Raw genomic sequence first — 20,734 nt, 5'->3', positions numbered from 1 at the left:
TTGTTACAGTTGTCTGCATTCTTTGCTGATGTAAGAATCCAGCTCCTTTGGACTTCCTATGTTAAAGAAGGCCTACAACTCTCCAGGCTATCAGTGACAGGTTGGTGTTGCTGAGACATCCAACCACATAGACTAGCTAGATGGTGAGTTTTCAGCCTCTCTAGTTTTCAAATTGGACTATGTCATTATAATAAAGGCATCTTATCATAGATATTTATTTTACTAAACTTTTCATCTAACGAACCCTATCAGTCTCTTTACTAAGACCTCATATTTCAAGTACTTTGAAAGCAGAATCTCTATAATGCAACTTATTTCTAATATATCATGATATCCTTATTTAGGACTAAGAAATTTAGTGCAACTGAAATTAAGATTTAGTAGCTCTACATGACTGATAAGACGAATAATAACAATGTAGTTATCAGTTATTGGCCTTACTTCTAAGACTGGGGAATTCTGACATTGATGAAAAGTACAACTCATTACTCAAAACATATTCAGTAGAGGTAAACATTCTAAGAAATACACAAGTGATAATTTGTATTGAAAAAATTATAATAACAGTATTTTCTTACCTATACTGATTGCAAGCACAAAATTGTTTATTCTGTAAAAGTTGTAACATTGGACATAGATATTCTACTAGATATCTATAAACACAGCCTAATTAAAGTCTAGGTTATGCGCATGAGTACTCTCTAGTATCTATGTTCTGTGTGATAAGTCTCTTTGAAATTTAAAACACTAAATAAAATAAAATAATCAAATTCAAATAGCTACAATGTGATACAATTATATTCTTGACATATGACACAGGAATAAACTGCCAGGAGTGTTGCCAATACATACCATTTCACATTAACACAGTAGAGGTGTAATTCACCCACCAGTGCTCATGTGTGCTTTATTGTTGTGAGGCATCCACCAGGGAAAACCACTCAAACATTGAATCAAGTCAATAGAAAGTATTTAATAGTCAGATGGCAACTACCTAATTGTTTTAGACCTTAATGCAGTCCTGAGCCTGTACCTTTCTCAGGGTGAGCTTTGAAGCACAAAAGCCACATCCCCAGTTGGCACACCTTAGTGAGCAAGATCATTTAGCCAGAAGCAGAAATATAGAAGTAACAAATCAAGGTTAGTACATTTACGGATTTTGCCACAATGATGGACGTTGATGAATTAGGCCTTTGTTCTTGTTTTGTCGGTGATTCTGCCTCTATGATGGGTTTCAAGGCCTCAATGGTACTTCCCTCATTGTTTCAGTCATACTAATGTTTGTGGATATACTAGGGTCTGGGGAACATATGTGTGTGTGTGTGTGTGTGTGTGTGTGTGTAAGAAATTTGTATATTTTTTAAAAAATTTAAAAAGAACATATATGCTATATATATATATAGCATATATAATTGTAGTATATACATGCTTACATATAACATAATATGCATATAATATATGTATATATTTCAAAATTGTATTTTTGAGTGGCTTCCAGACTATGTGGTATTATTACCACATTAAAAAATGGCTGTTTTGTAATATAAAGGCCAAGACATTGAGTCCATGAGGCTGCATGTCTCAGCAGGTGTTCAGTCCACATTGAAGTCCCAAGCAAAGGCATACCTCAGCAGCATAATAATCTAACCTAATGGCAAAAGAGAGGGCAAGAAAGGTAAAGGAAAAATTTCCTAATTAAATGTCCCTTTATATAGGCTGCAACCAGGATTGTCCAGATTTAGGGTAAGTGTTATGAACCCAATAATCCATATTTGAGGTAGGTCTTATTGTCATGTGAAATAATTCAATCAAGAAAATTCTTTATAGATATTACCAAATGCTTGTGGTTAATTTGATTCAGTTGTGATTAAGTTGACAACCAATATTAGCCATCACACTTGCTAAATAAGATTTCTGGATACCCATCAGTTTTATTGTTTGTTTTTTTAAGTTTTTGAACCATATTATTCCTTTTTACTTAGAAAACAGTATATAAATCAAATAAAAAGTCAAGTATTATAATGATACAGAAGTTACATATTTAAAAGGATCAAAGTCATTCTTTTATCAACAATTTAATAATTGTTTTTAGAAGACTTATGTAATGAAAATAGATTCTAATTTCAAATAAATTATTCCTGAATACCAACTTAAGGAAAATTGAGAGTATTTCAAATACCAAATACAAGACATTAGCAGTTCCTAAATTTAACTTAGGCCAACAAAGAGGCTCATTTTATTTCCAGAAACTTCACAATGTTAAATATATCATCACGAAAAACTAATTGGAAGGTTTTTATGTACACTATATCCAAAGAGAGTGAAGAATGAATTAATTGAAAGCTTTGTTTGGCCCGTGCTTTTTAAAGCTCATCTCAAAAAAGATCAAATTCACAAATAATAGGAATAGAGTAAGGACTATAAATCCAGATAAAAGTCTTAGAAATACAAGTAGTAGAATCAATAATTGCTTGCCAGGAGAAGGTGGAGCTTCAAGTTCAAGAAACATAAAAAATATCAAATAGACTGAAACAGAAAAAAAATTTTCCAAGAGACATAATTGTTAAAATACTACTTGTATAGAATGAAGAATGATATTAAAGCTGCAGTGGAAATGACCAAGTTGTATATAAATGTAGATTTATCCAAATCACCAGGGACTCCAAAAGGCCCTAAGTGCTGAAACAAATGTTCTTTCATCTCCAAGAGATCAAAGGGGTCAGTCCAGACTATTAAACATAGCAAAAACTTTTGATAAAAATGTATAAAATAAGAAATACATTTGACAACATAACCAATTATATTTATTGTCTATTTACAAATCCAGCTCTACAGAAGGGACTAGAAAGAAAACTTCAACTTGTAGAGGTTAACCACACCAAAAAAATCAGAAGTAATAAATAATCCTGACCAGCAAATCAAAAGAGGGGGGAAAACCCACAGTACCAGAAAAAAATAACATTATTCAACAAACATGATTGAATAACCTCAACATCAATGGTTTCAATTCCTCAATAAAGAAACATGGGCTAACAAATTGAATTTATAAACATGGGGCCTGTCATTCTCTTATATCCAAAATAAACATCTTAACATCAGGGATAGATTAAAACCTCAGGGAAAAAGGATGGGAAAACATATTCAAGGCAGGTGGACCTAAGCAGTAAGCCAGCAGTTATTTTAATATATGACAAAACGGCCTTCAAACTAAAAGTAATCACGAGAGATAGTACATACTCATCAATAGAAAAATCCACCAAGATGTTACTACAATTCCAAACATTTCTGCACCAAACACAAGGGCACCAACGATCATAAATGAAACACTACTACATTTAAAACCATATATTGACTTTCACACAGTGAGAGTAGGTGACTATAATACTGGACTCTAAACAGTAGAGAGGTAATCAGACAAAAATTAAACAAAGAAATTCGGGAGTTAACTGATATCATAAGCCAAATGGAACTAACAAGAATTTACAGATAATTTCACCTAAACAGAAAACCTTCTTCTCAGCAGTTCATTGAACTTCCTCAAAAAATTACCACATCCTCAGATACAAGGCTAATCTCACCAGAAAAAAAGGAAACTGAAACAAGAGCCTGCATCCTATCAGACCACCACGGATTAAAGCTGGATAAAGAAAACAACAGAGACAATAGCAACCCTAAAAACTCACAAATAAAAGACAATTCACTACTGAGTGAAAAATGGATCAAGAGAGAAAGTAAGAAAGAAATTATAAACTTGGTTGATTTGAATCATAATGAATGAATACAAAATATACCCAAATTTATGAGACACAATGAAGATGGTTCTTAGACGCAAATTCAGAGCACCTAGAAACAATACAAAAAACTGAATAGATCTCATGTTAGTAACTTAATTGTAGAACTGAAAACTCTAGAACAAAAAGAATTAATACACAAAATTGTAGACATCAAGAAAAATTTAACTCAGTAATGAAATCATAAAATTGAAACAAAGAAAACACTATGAACAATCAATTAAGCAAGATGTTACTTTGAGAAAATCATCAAGATTAACAGTCTCTTAGCAAAATTATATAAAATTATATAAAAGGCAGAAAGAAAATACCTAAATTAAAAAATAAAGATGGAAAGTAAGGTATAACTTCAGACATAGAAGAAATCCAGGGGTTAAGAGGGACGTATTAGACCACAAATATCCTTATGCCCAAAGCACATAAAGATCTAACAAGAAAAAGAATTACAGACCAATTTACAACATGAACAAAGATAAAAATTGTTCTCAATAAAATACTTCCAAACTGAATATAATAACACATCAAAAAAGATCATCCACTATGCTCAAATAGGTTTCATACAAGAGAGGCATGGATGATGCACCATATATAAACTGATAAATGTAATCCACCTTGTAAATCAACTGAAAGTCCGAACACAACTGGTAATCTCATTAATTGCAGAAAAAAATGGCAAAATTCAAATTTTGTCATGATAAATTGCCTGAATAGAATAGGGATATGATGGACAGCCTCATCAAGTCCATAGCCAACATCAACCTAAATAAAGAGAAACTCAAAGACTTTCCGCTATAATCAAGAACAAGACAAGGTTTTTTCATTCTCTCCACACATATTAAGTATATTACCAGAAGCTTTAGAAAGATCAGTAAGAACCGAAGGAAATCAAGCAGATACAAATTGATAGAGAATTCAAACTATTTTTATTTGCAGATGATATGATAGTATTAATAATTACTGTAGCTAACACACACTTTAGCAAAGCAGCTGGAAGCAAAGTTAACTCACAAAAATCGGTAGGCCTAGGCCTCCTGCATTCAAAAGAAAACTGGACTGAAAAAGAAATCAGAGAAACCAAACCTTTCAAAATAGGTGCAGACAATATAAATATGCTGCAGTAACTCCAAGCAAGCAAGTGAAAGACTTGTATAATTAAAGCTTTTATATATTGTTGTAATAAACTGAATATGATATCAGAAGATGAAAATATCTACTTTGCTCTTAGATTAGTAGATCAATATACTGAGAACGGCCATTCTACCTAAAGCTATCTATAACTGACTGAAATTTCCACCAAAATTCTAACACACTTCTTCACAGAATATGAACGCACAATTTTCAACTTCATATGGAAACAAAAAACCTAATATAGCTAAAAAATTCTGAATAATGAAAGAATTGCTGGAGGTATCACAATCTCTTATCAAAAACTGTGCTTTTCATCAATGATAAGAGAAACATTGTGCTATTGGCACAAAAATAGACAAGATGATTAATGGTACCTAATTGTGACAAAGACATAAGTCCACACCTGATTTTTTATAAAGAAGCCAAAAATGTATAGTGGAGAAAAAGATTGTATCTTTAACAATTGGTGTTGGTCAAACTGGATTGCTGCACATAATAGAATTTAAGTATATTTATATTTATCACCCTGCACAAAACTCCAAATGGATCAAATACACAAGCATAAAACCAGGTGCAATAAATCTGCTATAAGAGAAAGTGTGGAATTACCTTGAATTCATTGGCACAAGACGAGACTTCTGAACAGAACACAATTAATGAAGGCAGTAAGATAAAAAGTAATAAATGGGGGCACACGAAGCTGAAAAACATCTGCAGGAAAAAGGATGGCATCACTTAGACAATACTGGAAGCTATAGAATGGGAAAACATTTTTCCAGCTACACATCCAGTAGAGGGCTACTACCCAAAAAGTATATAAAAAACTAAGGCTGGACTTGAGGAAAATAAATAACTCTTTAAAGTATAGTATAAAACTAAAAGGATAATTCTCTAAAGTGGAAAAGAAATGGCTGATACATGTATAAAGAAATAGTCAACACACTTAGTTATCAGGGAAATGCAAATCAAACTAAGTTGAGATTTTATTTCACACTTGTCAGAATTGATGCAAGGAGAGCAGGAGAATTTTGAGGAGGAGAAAGTTGATTCCTCCCACTCCTGCCCAGATCACCGAAGCAACAGGATGTGAGCTGCCCCACTGAAAAATGGGTTAATCAAGATGTGAGAGTTAGCCAGTAAGAGGCTAGACCAAATGGGCCAATCAGCTTTATAACTTTCAGAAATCTCTGTGTGGTTGATTTTCTCTGGGGCCTGCCGGCTGTGGGGTACCAAGCAGGGACAGAAAACCCCCCAACAAACAGGCCCCCTCATGTTACGTGAATAGCCAGATCTATAAAACTGATAACAGCTCATGACTGAGAGTGTGTGGAGTAAGTGGAATACATCTGTTGCTGATGGGAGTACATGTTTGTACAGACACTATGAAAATCACTGCAGTGGTTCCTCAGGAAGATAGGTGATATCTACGTCAAGTTCCAGCTGTACTTCTCTTGGACATATATCCAAAGGATGCTTCATCCTACTACAGAAAAATTTACTGCACCATGTTCAGTGGTGCTCTATTTATAATTGTCAGAAACTGGAAACAGACTAGGTGCCCCTCAAGGACTGAATGACCATAGAAAATGTGATACATTTATACAATGAAATATTACTCAGATGTTTCAAACACGGCATCATTAAAGTTGTGGTTAAATGGATGGAACTAGAACATTGATCTGAAAGAAATAAGATTTGTGTTCAAATATATTTGGATATTAGCTATTAAGTCTTCAAGAAGGAGATTATAATGCCTAATAACATAGAAGATCAGATGAAGAGAAAAGAACTAAAGGGGTGGTGGTTCTCTCTAGAAAGTGGAAACGAATATATAGTTATGAATGGTTAGGATTCCTGGAATGGGAGAGGCTGGGAAGAGAAGGGAGAGAGGAAATGGGAGCGACAGCTAGAACTTAGGCAAAGTTGAGAGGTTATTTATAAATATAATATAGTTGAAGGTTCCTAAACTGTTTACCTATTTGAAGAAGAGCTAAATGAAATTATCACATGAAAGAAGATATGGAGTTTCACCTGTTCAGCTCTCATCAAGAAAGGAAGCTTCCAGCTCTGGGTTGGATTATATCTAATCAAGTTTGGACCAACAGTGTCCCAGAAGAACTTCCAAACAACTGAGGCTATTGTCAAAGCTGTTGGTAGTTTTGCAGACAGATAATAAGACCATATTTGATGAATGCAATATCTATACAATTCATTAATATGGAGAAGCTTAGATGATGCCTACATAGTCTTTACCCCTACTGACTAGTGTTCACGTTGTTGAAAGGGACTCTGCATGCTCCCATGGGAGAAAATTAAAGGTCACCCTAGTCACAAACACTTTCCGTGTACACTGGATGACCTGCCTGCTAGATGCGCTAGTCAATAGTGCCTCAAAGCTTCAGTCTGCCCAATATGTATCTGACTTGGTTTAAGGCCAAGTCCAGGTGATCAAATCCATAACAAGACTCTCTGATGACAAAGAACCTGTGATTAGACAGACCAGGGACCTAGGGGAAAAGAAAATACTACAGTTCTGCTACAGGGATGTAGCAACAAAGGTACATCCTAATGTCATTTCCTAATAACATTCTATACACAGCCCACATCAGAGAGGCTTCTCATTATAGCATATGGGAACAAATACCAAGACCAACAATTGGATAATGTACAGATAGTGAGAAACCTTAGAACACTCAGTTCAAAATGGGGTATCTCTACCAAATCCCTCCCATCAAGGTTCAGCGAAACTTGCAGAAAAAGAGGCAGAAACATTTTAAGTGACAAAGGGTAGGCTAGATGATGTCTTAGCCCTGAGAAGGGAAGTGGATACAAGACCGTATCACCCCTAACCTCCAAGCTTCTCTAATTGATAACTGCCTGTAAGTAAAAATTTAACTTTTCCAATGGAAAATTTCTCACTAAGTTTCCTAAACACTCTAATGGGAAGGACCCGTGCCTAGCAGTATGGCCAACAGAAAATTAAATGAGATGCATTTTTGGAGATTCCCTTGTCTCACAATGCTTTGTCAGAGCATTTTTTTTTCTTAAACTTACAAGCCATTTTAGTATAAAGTTACGGTTTCTGCTTTAGTATTTTTGTGGCATTCCTGTGCATGTGAACATGTGAGTCTTACAAATGTACCTGCTTCTTGTCCTTTTTCTTCTTTGTGTGTGTTTTCTGCTATTCCTACTGCTTCATCTTGGTTTCCAACTAGAGAGAGAAAGAGTGTAGATTTTGATGAGAGAGAAAGAGAGAAAGTATCTCAAAGGAGTTGAGTGAAAGGTAACTGTGAATCAGAATACTGCATGAAAAAAATTATTTTTAGTAAAAGAAAATTTGTTTCTCAATCTCTCTCCCTTTTCTTCTTTTTTCTCTCTATCTCCTTACCTTTCTTTCTGTTCTCCATATTACCTTTTTGTTCAGAATAGGTAGGCAATACAGAAATATAGATAATAGAGAGACAGACAAATGGGAAAACAAAATTTTATATTCAGGCTACAAAATATATGCCAAGTGACAAATGACTCTATCTCTTAAATATCTCTTGGATGCATCCATGTTTTCCCAACTTTTCTTCCAACATTTATCTCTCCTCATGTTCCAATTCTTAGCCTGAATTTCCATAATAAAAGTATTACCTGATTTTCCTACTCTTAAAAATTTCAAAACTTTGTTTGCACTGTTAGTAAAGATTCAAAACTGCTAGCCTTTGTCAGGAAGACATCCTTTTGTAGTTTAGATAAAGTTTGACTTCTATAAGCCACTTTATAAACCCATGCAGAAGTCAATGCCTGTTTCTCTCTCTCTCTCTCTTTTTTTATTGATTTTATTGAGCTATACATATTTCTCTGTTCCCCTGCCTTCCCCTACACACCCATGGTCCCCAAGCTCCAAATTTACTCAGGAGATCTTGTCCTTTTCTACTTTCCATGTAGATTAGATCTGTGTATGTCTCTCTCAGGGTCTTCATAGTTATCCAGGTTCTCTGGGATTGTGATTTGTAGGCTGGTTTTCTTTATTTCATCTTTAAAAACTACTTATGAGTGAATACATATGACAATTGTCTTTCTGGGTCTGGGTTACCTCACTCAGTATAATGTTTTCTAATTCCAACCATTTGCCTGCAAATTTCAATATGTCAATACTTTTTTTTTATGCTGTGTAGTACTCATTGTGTAAATGTATCACATTTTCCTTATCCATTCTTTAGTCAAGGGACATTTAGGCTTAAAAGCTTCTGTAAAGCAAAGGACATGTTAAACAAGACAAAACACCAGCCTACAGAATGGTAAAAGATCTACTTACCAACTCCACATCAGAGAGAGAGAGCTGATCTCCAACGTATACAAAGAACTCAAGAAATGGGTCATCAAAAGGAGAAATAATACAATAAAAAAATGGAGTACGTACCTAAACAGAGAACTCTCAACAGAGGAATCTAAAATGGCTGAAAGACACTTAAGGAAATGTTCAACATCTTTAGTTATCAGAGAAATGCAAATCAAAACAACTTTAAGATTCCATCTTACATCTGTAAGAAAGGCCAAGATTAAAAACACTAATAACAACTTTTACTGGAGAGGTTGTGGGGTAAAGAGAATACTCCAGCATTGTTGGTGGGAGTGCAAGCTGGTACAGCCCCTTTGGATATCAGTATGGCAATTTCTCAGAAAGTTAGGAAACAATCATCCTTAAGACCCAGCAATACCTACCACTGAGGGGTATATATTCCTAGAATGCTCTATCGTACCGCAAGAACATGTGCTCAACTATGTTCATAGCGGCATTGTTTGTCATAGCCAGAACCTGGAAACTCCCTCTTAAGCTTGACTTCATGGGACCCAGCTTCTCAGCATTGATCAGTCTCTCTGAACTCTTTCATCATTTTGTTCGCTATCATGTCTTAGTCCTAGCGATTTGCTCTGACTGGCATGACCTTTCTTCATCATCCCCAAACCACATATTTTTAAGTAACATACCAATTTTCTAGAGTTTCTATTATTCTTTTTAAATTTCTTTGAGCTTACAGGTCCAGGGAGAGCTTTTCCGTTGTCTACACCACATTCAAAAATCAAGTATCTCGTGTTCGTTCAGTCCCAGTCCAACTGACCTTGGTGAACTCTCATTAGATCAGTCCCCTTGTATCAGTGGGTGATCGCACCCCTCGCGGTCCTGATTTCTTTTTTCATGTTCTTCCTCCTTCTGCTCTTCATTTGGATCATGGGGGGCTCAGTCCGGTGCTCCAATGTGGGTCTCCGTCTGTATCGCCATCCATCTTCGGATGAAGGTTCCCTCTGGTCTTGCCTTCTTTGCTCACGTTCTCTTTCCTTCTGCTTCTCATTTGGACCTAGGGAGTTAAGTCAAGTGTTCCAGTGTGGGTCTCTGTCTCTATCTCTATCCATCGCCAGATGAAGGTTCTATGGTGATAAGCAAAATATTCATCAGTATGGATATAGGCCAAGGCCAGTTCAGGCACCCTCTCCTCTGTCCAGAGAACAATCTAGGGATCTCTCTTTGGGCCTGGGATCCCATTTATAATCAAGTCTCATATAAACCCTAAAATGACTCCCTTAGTTGAGATATATTCTTCCCTGATCCCATATCCACCCTTCCTCCCTCCCCCCTCCCAGTCCCTTGAGTTTTCCCCATTCCTCCCCTACTCCCTTCTCTCTAACCCACTCCCCTTCCAACAACCCTCCCACCCCCCCATGCACTCGAGGTTACCTGGGACTCTTGTCTATTTCCAATCTCTAGGAGGATAAGGACATGATTTTCTTCAGGTTCACCTTCTTATTTAGCTTTTCTAGGATCTCGAATAATAGGCTCAAAGACCTTTAATTATGGCTAGAATCCACTTATGAGTGAATACATACCATATTCCTCTTTTTGGGTATGGCTTACCTCACTCAGTAAAACGTTTTCTATGTCCATCCATTTGCATGCAAAATTCAAGATGTCATTGTTTTTTACCGCTGAGTAAAACTCTAGTGTATATATGTTCCACACCTTTTTTAACCATTCTTCTATTGAGGGGCACCTAGGTTGTTTCCAGGTTCTGGCTATTACAAATAGAGCTGCTATGAACATAGTTGAACAAATGGTTTTGTGGTATGATAGGGCATCTCTGAACGAGCATGTGATCCAACCAGATTCTCTGAATGTGGCCGGATTCTCTCAATGTGGCTGGCCTGGAGTCTTTCTGAAAAGCCATTGACAATGACACTGGGACTTGTTTCCTCTGCATATACTGGATTTTTGGGATCCAGTCTCTTTGGATACTCACCTTCTTGTACCTGGAGGGAGGGGGGAGAAACTTGAACTTCCCACAGGGCAGGAAGCCCTGACTGCTCTTAGGGATGGAGAGGGAGGAGGAGGGGGAGTGGGAGGAGTGGGAGGGTGTTGGGAGGAGGGGCGGAAATGGAAACTTTTATAATTTAATAAACTTTGAATAAAAAAAATCAAATATCTCTTATTAGATTTGGTAAAATCATCAGAGTGCATAGGTCATTATAAGAAATATCATTAAATATGTTGTGAGGGTAGAAGATCTTCAAAATTCTTAAAAACTGTCAATAGTAAGGGCTTTTCCTATTTAATTTTTGCGTGTACTACAGGAGAAGAAGATATATTAATGTATTATCACACAGGTGTTTCTTTTAGTTGGTTCAACAAAATTCTTTGCATAATAACATGTTTCTGCTAAAACAAAATTGAAGTGAATAATAAAATCATGACTACTCAGAAATCTGAATGAAAGGAAGGGTGTATAGGAAGGTTCAAAAGAGAGAGAAGGGAATGGAATTTATGTCATTGCATTTTTTCAAGAATAAAAGAAAATTAAAACAAATAAAAATAAATAATTACTTTTATAATAGTAGAAAAATTAAGATTCTTGCTACAAAACATATATTATATTGATAATTACAATACTTTCAGAATTTTGCATTTTAGGTATTATATGTGTTTATGAATATTTTCTTTGAATAATCTTAGTAAAATTTAAGAAGATCAAAAGCCAAATGGTTGAAAAAAAGTTTTGCAGCAAACTAGTTTTAAGTAACAAATGTGCTAAATATATATCCTATAACTTTTATTCTGACAATTTTCATAATTGAGTAATTTAAATAAAATGTCTAGAATTTGCAGGTAATTTGGCTTCATATTAGCACAACCATGCATTTTCATTCTGAAAACATAGTAATAGGCATCCATTATAATATTTCACTGACAGTTTGCAAGTTTCTAGCTTACTTTTTTACAATAACAATGAAAACTTTCAGACTTTGAAAATCAATACAATTTTAATATCTGCAAATTTTGAGTAAAATGTAAGAATAGGGGTCTAAGATGTACATAAACATGTGTGAAATTGTGTGTAGGTAGATACTGGACATGAAGGGATAGAGGAAGGCAGAAAGGACAAAGAAAAGGATATCATATAGATACCTGCCAATCCAATGCATAAAATATAAGTAGGTATTCTGTGATTAAAATGCAAATTTTCCTCCATAAGAAAGTAACACTTGTCAATGATATGCGTTTATTAAATTATTCAACAACAAAAATTAATAAAAACCTAGAACACTTGCCTTTGTGTATGACACAGTAGTATCTCTTGACTTTTGTGTACAGTTGTGAGAAAGATGCTGGTTGGATTAAAGAACATGGATACTTACATGCTCAGCTGAACTCATGTAACATCAGTTTCCTTCCTCATGGAAAAAAGTAAGCCAGATTTCTACATAAGTTTTTTTTAACTTTTAATGTGAGTAGCCACTTTTATGATAAGTATGTTAACATTATTTATATAATTAAACAAACTATGTTAGATATTAATTTTCACAGTTGCTGTTTTGAAGAAATGGAGAATAGCGTGTACAATTGTGTACATGAGTATCATAATTTCATTTTTACTTATGACTGAAAAAAGTTCCAATGTATATATCATATTTTCATTATCTAGTCATCTTTTGATGGACATTTAGACAAATCCCATGCCTCCTCCAAGAGAGGCAATAAATAAATATGTCCAAGTATCCGTGCAGCAGTAGAGAGTTTAAATGCTACTTTTCTAGGCAGCTCTTAATTACCTTCAAGATTTTCTGGCCCTTGTCGTTGTCTCTTTTATAAAACAATACTTCAATAAAAGAGTTAACATTAGATTTTACCTCAGCAAGAAAATAACTTCAAAATTTTAATGCTCAAATCACAAAGAGCTTTATGAAAATGAGACAGGAAAGGTTATAAAAGGTTCACTTCCCACATTGCATCAATTTTTGTATAAAGCTTATGGCATGGAAATTAAATTTTAAACATTCAGAGCCGTATTATACCATATTTGTTATTCCAGGGAAGTATACCCTTGTTTTTGGAAACATTGGGTTGTTTAATGATCTATCCGCCTGGGGGAAAATTGAAAGGTAATTTAATAGGGGTCTGCTCACATATGGGAAGGGTTCATAGCCTCCAATGTTATAACCTTAACTGCTTTCTCTCTTCTAAGCAGTGAGTCTAAGAGTAAGATTTACTTCCTATGACCCCTTATTAGCAGCTTCTTCATGCATTGTTGGCCAATTTGACCCTTGCTAAACCTCTATAAACACTCCCTTCAATATTTCTTTTCTGGTTATTTTCATGGAGATTATCAACTATTTTTTTCTTCTAGGATTCTCACAAGTACTGTTTATCTCTTAAGAAACAAACTTTACAGAAATAATAAAGTGTTGATTTGTAGGGATGAACATACACCACATTATGTAGGACAGTAAAACTAATCGGAAGTCATTTAGCGCTGAATGTCATAAGATCAACTCAAACTGAACAAAATAAAACAAAATAAGTATGATATATATATATATATATATATATATCTTATCTATATGCCCCTTTATCTAAGAAATTGTCATTTTTCTTTACTCTCTTCTTTCATTGTACCAACAAGTGAATTGGTTTCCTTCCCTACCCAGAACTATGTGCACTACTGGAAGATACTACAGCCACTTGAGCTTCCTCAATGATTACAACTCTCCTTCTCAGAATGAACACAACACTGTTTAGCATCCAGAGATCGATGATTTACCTTTCTTCACCACCAGTCAGAGTCCTGTACTAAAGGTCTGCTCCAGTGATACGCAAAGGCATGTATTTCGGGACTTGGATAAGAGGAGGCACACATATATGCAATTGGGATCAGACAGGTTTTCCTTATATTTAGCAATATACAGTTGACATTCCTCCATGCTTTTCTTGACCAGAGATCTCATTTCTTTTAGCACTGAGAAACATTAATTAGAAGTTCTTCAGTTTACATATTTATTAAAATTTTGTGTGGGTATAAGTTACTAACCAATGCTGGTAAATGCCAAGAAACTTGTCTTCTTAAATGGAAATAATGTTGTGTAGTGTTTTATAAACAATGATCAAAAGTGTTCCTTAGTCTGTAACATTTTACACGTCCACTAACAATGCTTGTGAGTTCATCCTGGCCTCATTCTTGCCACCATTTGATGTTGTTAGTTTTCTGATTTTTAACTATTCTTACAGCTGTGTAGAAGTGTCATCATTGTTTTATTTCAGATTGCTTATATAATTTTCCTGATATATGTTGTGGAACATTTCTTTTCTTATACTTACTCTTACTTGTCGTCTATAGAAAAGGCTCAGTTGGTGATATCTCTATTAAATTCTTTATTTGGTCCATTTCATATATGGGTTGTTCTTTTTATCTTTGTTCTAATGACCCTTCAGTTCATTTATATTGTCCACTTTATTTTATTTTAAGTTTCTCTCCCATTGAAGTAACTTGACAATATTTTATTCTGTTCCTGCATCTTTAAACACTGGCTCCCTGTCCTGCCCTATCTATCTCTATATTCCATAATTGTTTTTATTATCTATCTCTTTATCTATTTATCTATATATCCATCCATGCATCCATGCATCCATGCATCCATCCATGCATGCATGCATCCATCTATCTATCTATCTATCTATCTATCTATCTATCTATCTATCTATCTATCTATCATCTGTTTTCTGAGTGTGTGTGTGTATGTGTGTGTGTGAGTGTGTGTGAGTGTGTGTGGGTGTGTGTGCGTGTGTGTGTAAATTCAGGCATAATGTACAAGAGAAGCAGAAATAAAAAGTGTGGATATGGTCTTTGGGCCTATATTGCCTCTGTGTTTTATTGAACCTAAGCTCCTACACTGTCAGCTCTGAAGTACAGTGCAGATTTTCCTTTGCTTTAGGTGGAAGAGAATGCTTAAAGTGGACTACAGTCGTATGCTTACCGTCACCTAGGAGCGAATGGTTCTGATAAAATTCTAGTCTTGTCTTTTAGGGAAGCCTGATTAAAAAGAGGTGCTAAGTTGTCTTTCAAAGTGGCTATGTCCCGCTCCTTCTACAGACAGAAGGGGAAGATTTCTCTGCTCTCCTCTGTGATCACCAGTTAGACCTCTAGGAAGTAAATTGCAAAAAGACAGGAAACATCCCAAAAGTATTTAACTCCCACACTTATCTATTCTGAGCCTCCAGCAATTCATCAATTGCAGTTTCGAGTTGACTGGATACTGGATGCTACAGAGGCTGTTGGTATAGGTACTGTGATGGATTCTGCTTCTAACTTGGTCTGCTTACCTTCTTATATCTACACTTTGATTCTGTATCCACCTATCTACAGTTCCAGTTTGTGAAAAATGTTGTGCACATTGGGACCTCCCTTCGTGCCCTTTGTTCTCTCTCTATCCTACCTTCATTTTTCTACTTCTTTTTAGTTTATGTTGCCACTTACCATTTTCAAGTTCCTCAGTTTCACATTCCCTACTGTTGCTGCTTTGCTGTTATTTTCATCCAGTGCATTTTTAAAAAATTCCTAACATTCTTTTTCCACACCTGGGGCAGTTTACATCTTTTTTGTTTATCTCTAATCTATTCAGCCCATTTTGTCAGGACTATACAACATGCATTTACCTGAATTCATGCCTTTGTCATCTAATTCTACCAGACAAGTCACTGTTAAATCAGTTTCTACTGTTTAATGCTCTCCTCAGCAGGTGAAAGTTTCCTACTTACCTCAATGTATTTTTCTTTTCTCAATCTCTTCATGTGAGAGATAGTGTTTCACCTTTCCTAGGTCAATATATTTTTGTGTTCCTTTAAATAATTTTGGCACTTTCTTTTGGGATCCAGCTAAATTTTTTGGATAAACTATGATACTATTTGTTAGTGGGCTTTGAATTTTCTAGTGACCTGTCACTAAGTCATCATACTTGTAGGCCAGTGTATGACTGACTCATTGAAAGATCCATATCTTAGATTTTTCTACTCTACCATGACTCTGGTGTCAACACAATTGTCCCAGCACTCTTGGAGTGCAAGCTTTAGTCTTATATACTTTTTACTCTTTGCACTTCCCAGTGAGTTCAGTTTCCACAGAGGCCTATGCTGGCTGGACCTCAGAAGATGTCATAAGCTTTTTTGGTGATTTACTCTGTGTATCTATATCTGCATACATTGTTTTTTTCCCTATAAATTCTCTCTGAATATTCTAACCATCATTACCATATTCTTAATTTATTTTAACTATCAAGTCTTCTATTAATTGTGTTCAATCTTCAACGTGCTCTGAGCTTGTAGGAAACGCCCCAGGCTATTGACTAGGGTACAGCAAATCATTTTTTTCTATTTGTTATGTGATGTCCTTCCCCATTCTGACCTGTGGACTAATATATAGAAACCATGGTTATATTAAGTTTGTCCATCTCTTTATCTGATTGAGTCAGGAGAATAAGTCTGGTCTGTCTACTTCATCATGAACAGAAACAAAAGACTCCCCCTACTTGTTACAGTCCTTTTAGAGAATATTTCTTCGTAAGTATCTTAAATTCACAAAAAGATCAAGTCTTTTTTCACAATATCTAAACATACTTTAGGTATAAAATAATCTAACAATCATTTTAATTTTGGCCCCTCAATCCTTCCATTTGTATTCTAGTGCAAAATGTAAGGTGAAAAGAGGTACAAATTTAAGTGAATAGCTAACACTGTAACCCACAATTATACCATTCTTTTGACCTCAGTTAATGGTATTCATCATTGACAAATAAGTCAGAGTATCAACAGAATTGATAGACAATGTTTTTTTTAAAAACTTAGAGATCATAAAATTTATTTTCTTGAAGTTGGGTCTCTCTAATGAGAGAAGATTTGGGGTTTATTTGTTTCATTATATCAGTTAAAGTGTCTAAGTTTTAATGTGATCATTGTACATAGTCAACAATAAATTTGTCTACTGGTGCAAGAGGTAAGCATAAGGCAGTACATATTTCGTACATACATACAATCAGGAAATTCTAGTCATAAAACAATATTCATTTCATTATTCTTTTTTGCATATATATATATATACACACAAAAAATGAAATATATTTTTAAATCCATGGCAATTGAGAACAGACTTCTGAGTTGGCACATCAATGCACCACTGTTCACAAATGGGAGTCCAGAGCAAGATGTCAGGTCTATTTGAGACAAGGTCTTTTAGTGTACAAACTGAAATCTCAGAATCTTCTTGCTTCTAACGTAATGCTTGGATTATAGTCAAGTGACACCATTACTCCCTTCTTACATGAGTGCTGTTGATCAAAGTCATGTCTACATGCTTATAGATCAAGTGCCTTTGCCACTAAGCATCTCTACAACACCTACTTTATTCTTTAGAAACAATACTTCTAATAAGAATCAAAGTATTCCATCTACAAATAGATATTCATGTTATCAAATAACTTAATAAATAAAAGATCTTCTGTTTTTGTTAAGGTTGAGACTTTGAAATAGAGCATACCTATTATAGTGATTTAGGAAACCTAGTGACCGAAATGTTGTTTCAGGAAGATCTAGATAAGAGAAACCAATGCTATAAAGGCACACTGCTGGGTCAAACTGATCTGATTTGAAAAAAGAAGACAGCTACTTATTTTAAATGCTTATAATCTAAATGTTTTACTCCCTTTGAGTTATGTATTTTGAGTCAGATAACTGAATTCAGGAATTTATCTCGATTCACATACTCTGATCATTATTCTATTATTATCATTGCAGTCATTCATCAAAGTACACAAATATGCCTAAAGTATATCTCGACATGACAAACTCTCCTTGGTATCAAAGTCATTTCCATGAGACTCATATTTATTTTAATGGCAAAATTCTTATTGTCCTATAGTCTTATCTGTGAAATGGAGGTATCAAAATGCTTTTTGCAATATTTTGTATCTCATCATGTATAATGACATTGCTTTGTTCTGTTGTCAAATATGCTGTAATTGTGTTCAAAATCAGCTAATATTATCTTTTGGAGCACTTTACATTTCTGCCTACCTGACAAATGACTACTATATACCAAAATCTTTACTCTTTCTCTCATTCATTATAATTATTTAATTAGCCAGAGATAATTTTCAAAGCTTCCAATATGAGATGTAAGTAATATGGTTATTGTTTGATAGACATGAATTTAGTAGATCATTTAATTCTCTCAGGAGATCAATAATCCCTGACAAACTCATTTTATATGACTTTTATAAGGCTTTGTAATGTCATGCACAGTCAAATAAAGAATTTAGCATGAAGACACTGAGAGAAATCTTATTTTCTCTTAAGAAAATGAGAATTTAACTTTTAAAAATTGCAAAAGTTTGTGAACTCTTGCCAACTTAACAATGTTGGAAAGACTCAAACTTTATTACAAAAAAGCATGTCTCTGAAATGAAGAAATCCGGAGGTTAAAATCCTCATAAGCAAATTTGTGTCATTTAAAGTATAAGTAAATCATAAATACTAATGTCAAAGAATAGTCAGACTAATATATTTTAATTTTAAGTGCTGTCATCACTATTAATTTAATCTAAACATTTTTTTGAAAACTATAGAGTTATATTTTTTAATTTGATCCGTGATTGGGAAAAGGCCAATATTGATCCAGAGAATCACCTGCCACTGTCCAGTACGAGTGATGTCAGAAAAGTATTAGTAAAAAAGAGCACTCCAAGCCTGCAGAGTATATGACAAACTTGGCTTGACTAAAACATCATTCACAGAATTGAGTATTTATGGAAAGCTGGAGAAAGAGAAATTATGTATATTACTCATGTTCCTTTCTTATAGACTTAGTTGTCTAAATATAGATATTTAAAATGTGAATGGACAAATGGGCCCTAATACCAGGTTAAGGGGAAAATTCTGTGATCATGGAATCTATAAGCATATCTGTTTATAAATGGCACAAATCATAGTCTTATATGCACCTAAAAAATAAAGGGTAATTTTATCTCGATGAATCAAAGAAGGTCTGCCAATGAGATAAAAAGAAAATATTAAGCTGTAAGTAATTTAGTAAGTTAGCAAGTATTAATCAAGTAAAGGGAAGACCATTGGGACTACTGGACCAAATAATACAAATATTTGAAACAAGGTATGGTTTACTGCTGTAAATTCCTCTCTGTCTTACAAAAACATTAACATTGATTTTCAAGTTCTTTGACAAAAACAAACTCCTACAGGAGTTCAAAATACAAAGGCTGAGAGTTTCACATAAGGGATTCTACAAACGACAATAGCATCTTTTATATATATTAGTGCTATATAGGAAGGTTATAAAATTTTCATAGCTTAATAGTCATACATACTACAATGTGTATTTTTAGTTCACATCATAGGGACTAATGTTGATAATCATTCATTTTTAAGCGGAAACATTTCCTTATGAAATTGTGTATAAAAGGTCTTAGCTTGCATTTTTTATGTTTGAGAAAATCATATAGATGTTCCATGGGTATATGTTCCTATATTCTGCACTCACTCTATCATTAATTATCCATTTTCCTTAAAATAAGGCTTTGCTTTGTGGTAAGAAAAAGAGGAAATCTCTTTACCCTTTCCAAAGGACGTACTGCATCTAAGATTACTTTCAAATGACAGGAAGGTGGTGACCTCTCTGCTGACTGCATTATTTTCCGTCACTGCTCACTCTTTTCTGGATCAGGTGCTTATCTGTGGTACCACCTGTGGTTTATTTTCTCCATAATTATAACTACCAACTCTTAAGATTACTAAAAGTCACGAAAACATGAATACAGAATCTCCATAAGTTTTACCATTTTAATAGTGCATTAGTTTGAAGAACCTTATCTATGAAATTTGATTAGTATGCAGATATTTTTAAACAAAGCATTACTTAAAATTAGTACTAGGCACATTTTATACTATTTATTCTTCTCAAAGTTATTAATTATATATTATTTTAAAACACAGAGTCCTATTACTCCGTATTTCCCTTCTGGATTAAATTTATAAATAGTTTTAGTTACTAGTTTGTAACATTGCTTATTTTATGTAAATGATGCCATAGTTAGAAGTAGATTTGTATATAACAGCATTCATACACATAAACTCAAAGAGGCTAAAAATTATGTTACAAAATTCATAACCACAAAAGGAAAAGACTTATAGACAGTCTATAGAAATATATAAAATACTTTCCATTAATTTTCATATTTGGGGGAAATATTATTTGTTAGTTGTTTTCATTTTTGAGCTATATATTTTTCTCCACTCCCCCACTTCATTCCCTCCTCCCCTTCTACCTCTCAGATGGTTCCCATGCTCCAAATTTACTCAGGAGATCTTGTCTTTTTCTACTTCCCATGTAGATTAGATGTATATCACTCTTAGCATCCTCTTTGTTGTCTAGGTTCTCTTGGACTGTGAATTGTAGGCTGTTTTTTCTTTTTTGCTTTATGTCTAAAAGCCAGTTATG

This window comes from Myodes glareolus, chromosome 25 (assembly GCF_982192425.1).
Source record: "Myodes glareolus chromosome 25, mMyoGla1.1, whole genome shotgun sequence".
Lineage (NCBI taxonomy): Eukaryota > Metazoa > Chordata > Mammalia > Rodentia > Cricetidae > Myodes > Myodes glareolus.
This window is presented reverse-complemented; position numbering follows the sequence as displayed.